We start from the raw sequence: 13,875 nt of genomic DNA, 5'->3' as shown, positions 1-13,875 counted from the left end.
AATAACTTGTAAGAAGGAGCGGCACTGCGTACATATACAGATGTATTGATGATTAAGTATATTCTGCTGAATTAGATGAAGGTTTTCCCCCGTCATTTGGTCGGGGAAAACAAGGCACAGTTTGGCGCTTTATACTAAGTTTAACTGTGAGAGTACCCTCCCTCCCGGCCCCGGCCTTGGCTCTTACTATGAAATAAAGGTTGAGGTTACCCCCTTTTTTTTCCCCCAGACTTCGCCCCTCGCTCCTCCACACTTCCTCTTCTGTCTTTCGCATTATGCTTCTGAAATGTCAGCACCTGTTGGATCGTTTCACAGACTGCTGTTGTATGAATGACTTACGTAAGATGGAGGAAAATATCGTCATATGAAACCACCAGTTACAGTTTTTTTCCTTTTTTTTTTTGTACATGTTTCAGGGTCAGTATTCATTCTTGCGGTAGATGGCTGTTACGTATGCATTATTATTCAGCTCTACTTACATCTGCCAGTTCACAGTCAGATATTTGATAGAGACAGGACGACTGGTGACTGACTGGTGACCACGAAATTTGATCCTAGAATTAAGAAAAAAAAAATAAAACTTGTTTCGTAATTGTTAGTGACACACTCATAAGCTATTTTCTGATTGGTTGATGACATCTTTCTATTTTCCACTGTATATAAGTTTAGACCTTATGCATGACGAAATCCATTCTATCAGTATTCAGTTGCAGAATATGAAACGCAGCTCCATTGTATCAAAAATGGAGATTTAGGGCAATACATGATTTAATTGTATAAAAATTACGAAGCGTAAAGTTCTGCGGCCTGAGCTAATGGTTTATATTTATCTACCACTGCAGCACCAGGATAGAAAAATTTTTTTTAGCCACCCTGTTTTTATAGATTTCATACGCGGGTGTCTACCACTGTATTTGGACAATTTTGAAGTCATAGTAAGAGCGTTTTTTTTTAAGCTAAAATTATTGAACTAAATCAGTATTAATTAACGTTGATAATTAATGAGGACATGGGAATATTTTTAGTTTCTAATATAAACAAACCGTAGAAATGATTGACGTAGTGGCGACAAGACGACTCCACTGCCTCATGAGTCTCTCTCTCATTTCCTGATTACATAACTAATTATATTTAAATATAACCTTCCCAAGACCCGAGTGAAAACATATTTCACCGTATTTCAACGGGCCATAGTGTCGTCCATCCGTGTACCCAGTTAAACCTGTGTCATAATAACTGTGTGTCATGATTTCGTAACCCAGCAGCACCAAGCAACAGGGCCGGCCTACAATAATAATAATACCTCGCTTTAGGTGGATGTGAGTGACTGACGTACATACATATATCCCTTCCTACATGAGGGAGTTGGCGGTGGTTTGTGTGTTGGCAGGCCGACCCAAGTGGCGGTGGTGGTGGGTCCGGCTTTGTGTGAAGAGGTGTGTTTATATATATGTGTCACTCAAGCATTCGTTATGTCTAGATTTTCATATTATGGATCTCTTTTATCTACGGCGTTTTACGTTCTTATGAAAAGTGCTTCACTGGTTCATGTGATGTAAAGGAAGGAGGTATATTTTCGAATTATTATGATGTTGTACCCCCAGTTCTCTGACATATGGACTAGCTTACTCCAACCAAACCCATGCCACTGAGTTTCAATCATTGAACAACGACAGAATCTCTGTCTTTGGGATCAGTCGTTTAAACGACAGAATCTCTGTCCATGGGATCAGTCGTTTAAGTTGCCTTTGATGATTCGACTACAGACATATATCCCCTTACGTCATTTAAAAAGTCATACTCTTTCCATCGATTCCTGGTGGTCTATAAACACCAATTGAGGAGACCAGAAGTCAAAATTAGATTTTGATGGCTTTATGGTAACCCCAAGTTAGAATACGGCAAATGCTGGCTAGCGCCGAATGGGGTTGTCGAGGAACGAATGTTCCCGAAATATGTCAACAAACTTCACACTTTTGTCTTGAATTTGTGACATTGGTAAGGTTTATTGCCTACTTACACAATAGCCATTCTCTCTATAATATAACCCAAATAGGAACGAATTCATATCTTTAACTCCCGATTCAAGCTAATGTTTGATTACTGAAGGGTTTTGTTGACGCCTGGTTGTGTTCCCTGATTTAAAATGTGACACTGAAAATGGCCATTATTCAGTAAACCAGACGAGCGTGATAATGGGATGTTAACTCTGTTGCTTTCGTGTTTAATCGGGGTTAATGTGTATTAGAGTGACCCACATTCATGACAGGAATAATGACTCAGTAGCCTAGCCATATATATTGCATGACAGCTAGAGACTGAGTGTGAACGAATGGGGCCTTTGTTGTCTTTTCCTAGCGCTACCTCGCACACATGAGGGAGGAGGGGGATGTTATTCCATGTGTGGCGAGGTGGCGATGGGAATGAATAAAGGCAGACAGTGTGAATTGTGTGCGTGTGTATATATATGTGTGCATTGAGATGTATGGGTATGTATATTTGCGTGTGGGGACGTGTATGTATATACATGTGTATGGGGGTGGGTTGGGCCATTTCTTTCGTCTGTTTCCTTGCGCTACCTCGCAAACGCGGGAGACAGCGACAAAGCAAAATAAAATAAATAACATATATATATATATATATATATATATATATATATATATATATATATATATATATCTTTCTTTCTTTCATGCTATTCGCCATTTCCCGCGTTAGCAAGGTAGCGTTAAGAACAGAGGACTGGGCCTCTGAGGGAATATCCTCACCTGGCCTCATTCTCTGTTCCTTCTTTTGGAAATTTAAAAAAAACGAGAGGGGAGGATTTCCAGCCCCCCGCTCCCTCCCCTTTTAGTCGCCTTCTACGACACGCAGGGAATACGTGGGAAGTATTCTTTCTCCCCTATATATATATATATATATATATATATATATATATGTGTGTGTGTGTGTGTGTGTGTGTGTGTGTGTGTGTGTGTGTGTGTGTGTGTGTTTCTGCTTGTCTGTCTGTCTGTTTGTCTGTATGTATATATATATATATACATGTGTATGGGGGTGGGTTGGGCCATTTCTTTCGTCTGTTTCCTTGCGCTACCTCGCAAACGCAGGAGACAGCGACAAAGCAAAATGAAATAAATAATATATATATATATATATATATATATATATATATATATATATATATATATATATATATATATGTGTGTGTGTGTGTGTGTGTGTGTGTGTGTGTGTGTGTGTTTCTGCTTGTCTGTCTGTCTGTTTGTCTGTATGTATATATGTATGTATACGTTGAGATATATAGGTATGTATATGTGCCTGTGTGGACGTGTATTTATATACATGTGTATGTGGGTGGGTTGGGCCATTCTTTCGTCCTTTTCCTTGCGCTACCTCGCTAACGCGGGAGACAGCGACAAAGTATAATAAAATAGAATAATATATATATATATATATATATATATATATATATATATATATATATATATATATATATATATATATTGGAAAGGATCACAATTTTGCGCGAGGTCAAGTATATTCCTATGAGTCCACGGGGAAAATGAAACACGGTAAGTTCCCAAATGCACTTTCATGTAATAATCACATCGTCAGGAGAGACACAAGAGAGAGAAATATAGCAGTCAGTTCATATAAAACGAAGAGACGTAGCTAAGACGCCATTTGGTAAACATGTGATTGCTCAAGACACAACGAGCGTATCATAAACTTATGTGGACAAGGTGAATTGTTTACAAATCTCTTCAAGAATAAAGTCATCCAATTTGTATAGACTTTCACTAATATTAAGATTATAATTCTTTGTGTATTCAATAACAGAAGATTCGGTGATATTTCTCATGGTACAGAAGTTTATAGTTAATAACTGAGATGGCATTACTCCGGTCAATACAATGATCATTGCTTTTAACGTGATTAAACAAAGCATTTGATCCTTGTCCTGTTCTTTACTATATGTATATGTTGCTTAAGTCTAACAGAAAGATCCTTACCAGTCTGCCCAACATAAAACTTATCACAATTTCTACATGGCACTTTATAATAAGATGCACCCAGGAGAATTTTCTGGTGAGTTCCTAATTAAGATATTCTTTATAGTATCATTGTTGCTGAAGGCAACATTTACATTAAAGGATTTAAGCAACATGGGAAGATGAGTAAAATCATTATTATAAGGGAGAACTAAAGGATTCTTTGTGTCAATGGGAGGATTAGGCTCAACTCTATAAAATCATTCTTTGCTAACTTAGGGAATTTATCAATGAAAGATCTAGGGTACTTTAACTTAGATCCAATAGAATATATCTTCTCAAACTCTTAATCAAAATACTCTGGACTGCAAAGACGTAATGTCCCAAGGAACATAGACTGAAATGATAATAACTTAACTCTGTCATGTTGAGATGAGTAATAATGGATATATGAGCATACATTGGTAAGTTTTCTGTATATGCTAAAATAATATGCTACCATTTCTAGACTGCACGATTCATAAGCAAGGAAACAGTCGCATGTATACCAAATGGCGTCGTAGCTACGTCTCTTCGATGTATATCAACTGACTGTTATCTTTCTCTCTTGTGTCTCCTCTTATGATGTGATCATTACACGAAAGTGCACTTGGGAACTTATCGTGTTTCATTTTCCCCGTGGACTCATAGGAATGTACTTGATCACGCGCAAAATTGTGATATATGTATATGGGTATGTTTGAAGGAATAGTGGTTCCAACAATGTTGTATGGTTGCGAGGCGTGGGCTATGGATAGAGTTGTGCGCAGGAGGATGGATGTGCTGGAAATGAGATGTTTGAGGACAATGTGTAGTGTGAGGTGGTTTGATCGAGTAAGTAACGTAAGGGTAAGAGAGATGTGTGGAAATAAAAAGAGCGTGGTTGAGAGAGCAGAAGAGGGTGTTTTGAAATGGTTTGGGCACATGGAGAGAATGAGTGAGGAAAGATTGACCAAGAGGATATATGTGTCGGAGGTAGGGGGGAACGAGGAGAAGAGGGAGACCAAATTGGAGGTGGAAAGATGGAGTGAAAAAGATTTTGTGTGATCGGGGCCTGAACATGCAGGAGGGTGTAAGGAGGGCAAGGAATAGAGTGAATTGGAGCGATGTGGTATACAGGGGTTGACGTGCTGTCAGTGGAGTAATCAAGGCATGTGAAGCGTCTGGGGTAAACCATGGAAAGCTGTGTAGGTATGTATATTTGCGTGTGTGGACGTGTGTATGTACATGTGTATGGGGGGGGGTGGGCCATTTCTTTCGTCTGTTTCCTTGCGCTACCTCGCAAACGCGGGAGACAGCGACAAAGTATAAAAAAAAAAAAAAAAAAGTATATATATTTATATGTATATATATATATATATATATATATATATATATATATATATATATTTTCTTTTTTTTTTTCATACTATTCGCCATTTCCCGCGATAGCGAGGTAGCGTTAAGAACAGAGGACTGGGCCTTTGAGGGAATATCCTCACCTGGCCCTCTTCTCTGTTCCTTCTTTTGGAAAATTAAGAAAAAAAAAAAGGGATATATATATATATATATATATATATATATATATATATATATATATATATATATATATATATATATATATATTTTTAGCTTTGTCGCTGTCTCCCGCGTTTGCGAGGTAGCGCAAGAGAGAGAGAGAGAGAGAGAGAGAGAGAGAGAGAGAGAGAGAGAGAGAGAGAGAGAGAGGCAGAAAAATGGTTAGGAGAAAGAAATACGAGGAATTTAGTGTTTCCTTTTCCGAATGGTGTTTCTGCGCGCGCGCGCACACACACACACACACACACACACACACACACACACACACACTACTTTATTTAAAAAGTAGATAGATCTATTAACATAAAAATCTCAGTGTATACTGCATATGTTTCATGCTGAATAAAAGATTCTGGGGTCGAAATGATAATTACATGAATTATTAATTTCACTAATCATCTGCAATTCTAATGATATAGTAATCTTACATCATTCTGATTATATTCTAGAATTTAAAAAAAAAGAATAAAATCTCCCTCATTTCATTATCATGATTAGCCAATATTTGATTTCTCATTACAACGAATTCCAGACACCGGCCGGACACCGATACTGACGACACATTACGAATCGACCGACCAAACCCCCACAGTCTTGGCCTAGCTGTTGTAAGGGTTTATCTAGAAAGAATGTTTCGGGTGATATGAACTGAAATCGAGTGATGATAAGACATACCACACTTATCACTACGTATGAGAAGATCTAGAGGCTTCGAGGGTAGCCAAGTTACCACACTTATCATGACGTAAGAGAACATCTAGAGGCTTCGAGGGTAGCCTACTTACTACACTTATCATGACGTATGAGAACATCTAGAGGCTTCGAAGGTAGCCTACTTACCACACTTATCATGACGTATGAGAACATCTAGAGGCTTCGAAGGTGGCCTAGTTACCACACTTATTATGACGTATGAGAACATCTAGAGGCTTCGAAGGTGGCCCAGTTACCACACTTATTATGACGTATAAGAAATGTGCCAGGGAAAGGAAATACGACAGCCACTGAATTGACAGATAACTGCATCGGTCAAGGTTAAGTAAAGTGATTGATTACAATAAAAAATAATGAGGGTAAAGGTGAAGAATGTAAGGAACGCAAAGGTAAGTTGAACCATCTTAAAAACTGGATGATCGTGAGGTGGAATATAATGATATACAGGGCTGACGAGAGGCACCTGGCCTCGATGTATACACTTTCGTCCGTGACTGGAACGTATGACAGACTGGGGGAGGAGGAAAAAATTACGAGCTAAAAGAGCATCCAGTGGGAGGCTGGCTCCAACACCCACCCGTGCACAATGTTAAGGACAACCAGTGCAGAGACGAACAGCAGAGTAGGACCATGTGGGCAATAATGAGGGAAAAGTTTGAGAATATTTAAGAAATATTGGAACGAGTACTTCCGTAGAAAACGGAAGAAGAAGAGAAAACGGAAGTGTTTTTTTTTTTTTTTTGAGGTAAAGGGGGAAAATAGGTTAATGAGAATTTAATATCCTGTTTTGAAAGGTGATGTGTGTTTGTGTGTGTGTGTGCCGTGTGTTAGGCAAGACTGTGGGCGTGTTGGCGACAGTTAGGAGTTTCTACGGGAGATTAAGATGGTGTAATTATGGACGCTGGTGACACTGATGGTGGTGTGGGAGGAGGAGGTGAGGACGCTTTGTTTGGCTGGAGCAGACGCTTGGAGAGGACAGCTGACCGAGTCTTTTATTGATACGACAAGTCGACGATTCTTTTCAAGGAGATAATAAGAGAAATGCGATATGAAAATCATTTGTACAGTGGCGTGGTGGTGAAAGAGGTGCAGTATGGAGGTGGGAGGCAAGCAGTTGTGCTGAAATGGAAGAGTGGCAGAGTTGTGACTGATTGTGGTGGAATGTGTGGTGTAGTGGACGAACCCAAGCGTTGCTGATCGTGACGCATTCGCTGGTCGATCTCGTCCTGTGGAATGTACTATACCACTTCAGGTGTATAGCTTGCGTCACCTTTGTTAACCTGTGTGCAGAATTGGAACTGGAGATTAGAGATGACGTGGAGGGAATAGTCGCAGTTAAGAACATAGCTAAAGATTAGATATCTTTTTTTTTTTCTTTTTTGAATTGGCAACTCAAGAGTGGGTCGTTTCCATAACTATTCCTTTCCCTACACTTCGAAGCTTTGGAACTCTCTGTATACCCATCTCTTGGCACATTTCAAAGGACATTTTTTTTTTCACTTCCTCCAGAATTCGTAAATAATTTCCCCGTGTCTTCTTTTTCATTTACATCTCTCTGTCTCATTGAAGCCCTGGCTTTGATGTGTACTTCAGTCCTTGACTGGAGACCTCCAACTTAAACAAGGAAGAAAAAGATGATAGTTGACGATGACGGAAGTGTGTAGATGGCAGAGCCGAACGGCTGGAGTGTTGTGAGTGTGTTAGGGTGACAGGGTAGGATGACGGTGGAAAGTGTGTTGTGTGAGTGTATACGGTGGCCGGGTGAAATGGGTAGGTAGCACCACCTCCCGACAGACTGTACAGCTATGCAATGGCACGTAAGAGAGTGTAAGAATAATAATAATAATAATCAACTGAGGGTACGCACGAGGGAGGAGGAGGAGGATGAGGAGGAGGAGGTGGCTCCATACCACTGATCCAACATTGGTAAAGGCAAATGGAATTCCGGGTGCTGAGAGAAGGAGGAAAGAAAAACACTGGTGGTAGGCAGGGAACTAGAGAAAAGAAAAAAAAATTGCTAGGCAGTTCAGTACCCAGTAAACAGGATGAGGGAGCCTTGCCAACACCGCCTGAGAGAGAGAGAGAGAGAGAGAGAGAGAGAGAGAGAGAGAGAGAGAGAGAGAGAGAGAGAGAGAGAGAATCACAGGCTTCAGGCATTCCCCATGAACCACAGTGAACGAGGGGGGTGGGGGGTGGAAAACACTGACGTTGGAGTCACTTTCGTGGTACTGTGCATGAAAACAGGACCTGTGGTAGCTCTTAGCGACCCCTGGGCGTTATCTGCGACACCATTCAGGTTAGTGTGGTTGGAGGTGGGGTGCAGGAGGAAGGAGGAGGGAGAGGTGTCCCCGACATTTGGAATTATGGCGGGAAAGTGCAACAACAGTGGTGTTACCCTATATAGCAATGTTCATGTGTATGGCAATATATACAGTTTATCATGGCGTAGCCGAGGGTTTGAACCCTGGGTATCAAGAATGGGAAGCGGACGAGATAACCATTCGACCATCAAGTCGTCTGATTTATGAATGATTATATCTGTGGGTCTCTCAGTTGTGACCTCCCTCCTCCTTCCCTCCACGATGATACAATCTGGGGATGATCTTTGACCTGACTTGGTTTAGAAGTTAGGCCATCATACCCAAGGGTTGTACCGTGGTCACCAGGGGTCGTACCGTGGTGCTCAAGGGTCGTAACGTGGTGCTCAAGGGTCGTACCGTGATGCTTAAGGGTCGTACCGTGATGCTTAAGGGTCGTAATGTGGTGTTCAAGGGTCGTAACGTGGTGCTCAAGGGTCGTACCTGGTGCTCAAGGGTCGTACCGTGATGCTTAAGGGTCGTACCGTGATGCTTAAGGGTCGTAATGTGGTGTTCAAGGGTCGTAACGTGGTGCTCAAGGGTCGTACCTGGTGCTCAAGGGTCGAAACGTGGTGCTCAAGGGTCGTACCGTGGTGCTCAAGGGTCGAAACGTGGTGCTCAAGGGTCGTACCGTGATGCTTAAGGGTCGTAATGTGGTGTTCAAGGGTCGTAACGTGGTGCTCAAGGGTCGTACCTGGTGCTCAAGGGTCGTACCGTGATGCTTAAGGGTCGTACCGTGATGCTTAAGGGTCGTAATGTGGTGTTCAAGGGTCGTAACGTGGTGCTCAAGGGTCGTACCTGGTGCTCAAGGGTCGAAACGTGGTGCTCAAGGGTCGTACCGTGGTGCTCAAGGGTCGTAACGTGGTGCTCAAGGGTCGTACCGTGATGCTTAAGGGTCGTAATGTGGTGTTCAAGGGTCGTAACGTGGTGCTCAAGGGTCGTACCTGGTGCTCAAGGGTCGTACCGTGATGCTTAAGGGTCGTACCGTGATGCTTAAGGGTCGTAATGTGGTGTTCAAGGGTCGTAACGTGGTGCTCAAGGGTCGTACCTGGTGCTCAAGGGTCGAAACGTGGTGCTCAAGGGTCGTACCGTGGTGCTCAAGGGTCGAAACGTGGTGCTCAAGGGTCGTACCGTGGTGCTTAAGGGTCGTACCTGGTGCTCAAGGGTCGAAACGTGGTGCTCAAGGGTCGTACCGTGGTGCTCAAGGGTCGTAACGTGGTGCTCAAGGGTCGTACCGTGGTGCTCAAGGGTCGTACCGTGGTGCTCAAGGGTCGAAACGTGGTGCTCAAGGGTCGTACCGTGGTGCTTAAGGGTCGTACCTGGTGCTCAAGGGTCGAAACGTGGTGCTCAAGGGTCGTACCGTGGTGCTCAAGGGTCGTAACGTGGTGCTCAAGGGTTGAAACGCGGTGCTCAAGGGTCGTACCGTGATGCTTAAGGGTCGTACCGTGATGCTTAAGGGTCGTAATGTGGTGTTCAAGGGTCGTAACGTGGTGCTCAAGGGTCGTACCTGGTGCTCAAGGGTCGAAACGTGGTGCTCAAGGGTCGTACCGTGGTGCTCAAGGGTCGAAACGTGGTGCTCAAGGGTCGTACCGTGATGCTTAAGGGTCGTACCGTGGTGCTCAAGGGTCGAAACGTGGTGCTCAAGGGTCGTACCGTGATGCTTAAGGGTCGTACCTGGTGCTCAAGGGTCGTACCGTGATGCTTAAGGGTCGTAACGTGGTGCTCAAGGGTCGTAACGTGGTGCTCAAGGGTCGTAACGTGGTTCTCAGTGGTCGTAATGTGGTCATCAGGGGTCGTACCGTGTCCTCAGGGGTCGTAACGTTGTTCACAATGGTCGTAATGTGGTCATCAGGGGTTGTAACGTTGTTCTCAAGAGTCGTACCGTGCCTCAGGGGTCGTCCTGTGGTGCTCAAGACGTTGATTAAGGCAATGTTTTCTTCTGTCAAGCAAGACTGTCGAGTTACTTTTAACCCAACACATAGAAAACACACACACACACACACACAAGACCCAGTCTTTCTACCCGGCGTGTAATACCCAACGGTGTCTCTTCATGTATGGTAGAGTGACCCGCCGGGTGGAAAGACCCGTGAGGACAGTGTGACCCATCAGGCAGTATGTACGTAGAGCCTCTCTGTTATCTACAACGGTCTCGGAATTTGGGCTGTGTGACTCGTCGTGTTGGAAGGAACCCAAGGGCTATATGTTCCCCTCCACCCTCCTCCAGGCGAGAAGGACTTAAATCAACGTGACCCATAGTGGCAAAATAGACCAAACCGACTGAGCCACCGCCACTGTGACCCTATAGCTAGAAAGGGCTCCCATGGGTGACCTGTCTCACCAAGAAAGACCAGACATTAGGTAAACAAAGACCTCCTACATACCAAGGTCACTAAGGCTACGAAGGCTACGACAGAGTGGGGTGGGGATGACCCTTGGATCAGTGTGACCTACTATGTAAAAAGACTCTCGGGGCTTTAACGCACTGTGACCTGGTAGGACAGTATGACCCCCACCAGGTTAAAAGACCAGGACTCATTGTGACCCATGCGTCGGTCTGGGTTGCGCTGGGTCCCGCGCTGTCCCCAGTGGCTACATTACGATTCCAGTGGAGCTGAATGATGTTCTTTGTTTCCATGTTTCATTCTAAAAAACGGGTTCTGTGGTGGTGTCGGCTTGTGAAACGCCATTACCTCACCTCGTAGGATTTACAACCCCCCCCCCCCCACAACATGTTGTGGCCATTTACAACCTCGGATAATGATGAGAATAGAATAAGCCATGATGACCTACAGTTATAGAACACTAGAAGGGTTGGGTGAGGTAGGTCGGATGATGCTAACGTAGATCCGTTATATATATATATATATATATATATATATATATATATATATATATATATATATATATATATATATATATATTTTTTTTTTTTTTTTTTTTTATTTTTTTTTGCTTTGTCGCTGTCTCCCGCGTTTGCGAGGTAGCGCAAGGAACAGACGAAAGAAATGGCCCAACCCACCCCCATACACATGTATATACATACGTCCACACACGCAAATATACATACCTACACAGCTTTCCATGGTTTACCCCAGACGCTTCACATGCCTTGATTCAATCCACTGACAGCACGTCAACCCCGGTATACCACATCGCTCCAATTCACTCTATTCCTTGCCCTCCTTTCACCCTCCTGCATGTTCAGGCCCCGATCACACAAAATCTTTTTCACTCCATCTTTCCACCTCCAATTTGGTCTCCCTCTTCTCCTCGTTCCCTCTACCTCCGACACATATATCCTCTTGGTCAACCTTTCCTCACTCATTCTCTCCATATGCCCAAACCATTTCAAAACACCCTCTTCTGCTCTCTCAACCACGCTCTTTTTATTTCCACACATCTCTCTTACCCTTACGTTACTTACTCGATCAAACCACCTCACACCACACATTGTCCTCAAACATCTCATTTCCAGCACATCCATCCTCCTGCGCACAACTCTATCCATAGCCCACGCCTCGCAACCATACAACATTGTTGGAACCACTATTCCTTCAAACATACCCATTTTTGCTTTCCGAGATAATGTTCTCGACTTCCACACATTCTTCAAGGCCCCCAGAATTTTCGCCCCCTCTCCCACCCTATGATCCACTTCCGCTTCCATGGTTCCATCCGCTGCCAGATCCACTCCCAGATATCTAAAACACTTCACTTCCTCCAGTTTTTCTCCATTCAAACTCACCTCCCAATTGACTTGACCCTCAACCCTACTGTACCTAATAACCTTGCTCTTATTCACATTTACTCTTAACTTTCTTCTTTCACACACTTTACCAAACTCAGTCACCAGCTTCTGCAGTTTCTCACATGAATCAGCCACCAGCGCTGTATCATCAGCGAACAACAACTGACTCACTTCCCAAGCTCTCTCATCCCCAACAGACTTCATACTTGCCCCTCTTTCCAAAACTCTTGCATTCACCTCCCTAACAACCCCATCCATAAACAAATTAAACAACCATGGAGACATCACACACCCCTGCCGCAAACCTACATTCACTGAGAACCAATCACTTTCCTCTCTTCCTACACGTACACATGTGTGTGTGTGTGTGTGTGTGTGTGTGTGTGTGTGTGTGTGTGTGTGTGGGAGGAGAGGGCAGACAATTATAATCCTTACATGGGTGTATATGTTCGTCGCGGTCTACATTGATTGTAAACTGGAAGGCGTGGTTGTGAGTGTTCCCCGTCAGGAGGTGTGTCTGTCGTGGCTGCGGCAGGAGAGGTGTGTCTGTCACACAGTCACGTAATAGATCACACGGACGTCTATATCTTAAGGGTCAGGTTATATACCCAAGCGGTCGTACTCATCAAAGGTCGTAATGTCTTGCTCTGTGGTCGTACCGTCGCTCTCAAGTGTCATAGCGTCGTGCTCAGTGGTCGTACTGTCGTGCTCGAGGGTCATGTTGTTGTGTTCAGTGGCCGTAACCTTCGTGCTCAAGTGTCGCACCGTCGTGCTTAATGGTCGTACCGTCGTGCTCAATGGTCGCACCGTCTGCTGAAGGGTCGTACCTTCGTGCTTAATGGTCGTACCTTCGTGCTCAAGGGTCGTACCGTCGTGCTCAATGGTCGTACCGTCGTGCTAAAGGGTCGCGCCGTCGTACTCAAGGGTCGTACCTTCGTGCTCAAGGGTCGCAAAGGCGTGCTCAATGGTCGCACTGTCGTGCTCAGGGGTCGTACCTTCGTGCTCAAGGGTCGCACCGTCGTGCTCAAGGCTCGTACCTTCGTGCTCAAGGGTCGTACCGTCGCGCTCAAGGCTCGTACCTCTGTGCTCAAGGGTCGTACCATCGTGTTCAAGGCTCGTAAAACTCTGTGCTCCAGGGTCGTACCGACGCGCTCCCAAGGTCAGACTGGTTGGCTATGAACGTGACCAAACTGATCCTCACTGACACCAGGTGTCGCATGTTGACCTGAACCCACACCACCCCACACCCACCAGGACCCTTCGACATCACCTCCGAACAGTAGCAGGGTGAGGTAGTCAGGTCAGATGTGTGCAGGACACGGGCGGACATGTGGGATGAAGGTGGTCGGAATTCTGGCAGGTTTCCCAAGGGCTGAAAAAAAAAAAAGAAGAAAAGAACATTAGTTTCTGGGTCCTCCTCCTCCTCCTCCTCCTCCAAGCCACCTGACTCACTGTGGTGAACCAC

General features: G+C 44.2%; 1 protein-coding gene across 3 annotated transcripts in view; it reads left to right on the top strand.

The window, feature by feature from the left end:
- PRL-1 (PRL-1 phosphatase) overlaps nucleotides 1-13,875 on the top strand; it is a 105,865-nt gene that overhangs the window by 17,011 nt on the left and 74,979 nt on the right. The window contains exon 1 of one of the 3 annotated variants that reach the window (XM_071666904.1): nucleotides 8,475-8,598. The exons of the other annotated variants lie outside the window; for them this stretch is intronic. The gene's annotated coding sequence lies outside the window, so the exon portion shown is untranslated. Of the gene's footprint in view, nucleotides 1-8,474; nucleotides 8,599-13,875 lie in introns of those variants that run through there. 3 annotated transcript variants of the gene reach the window in all.

The sequence above is a fragment of the Panulirus ornatus genome, chromosome 11, assembly GCF_036320965.1.
Source record: "Panulirus ornatus isolate Po-2019 chromosome 11, ASM3632096v1, whole genome shotgun sequence".
Lineage (NCBI taxonomy): Eukaryota > Metazoa > Arthropoda > Malacostraca > Decapoda > Palinuridae > Panulirus > Panulirus ornatus.
This window is presented reverse-complemented; position numbering and strand designations above follow the sequence as displayed.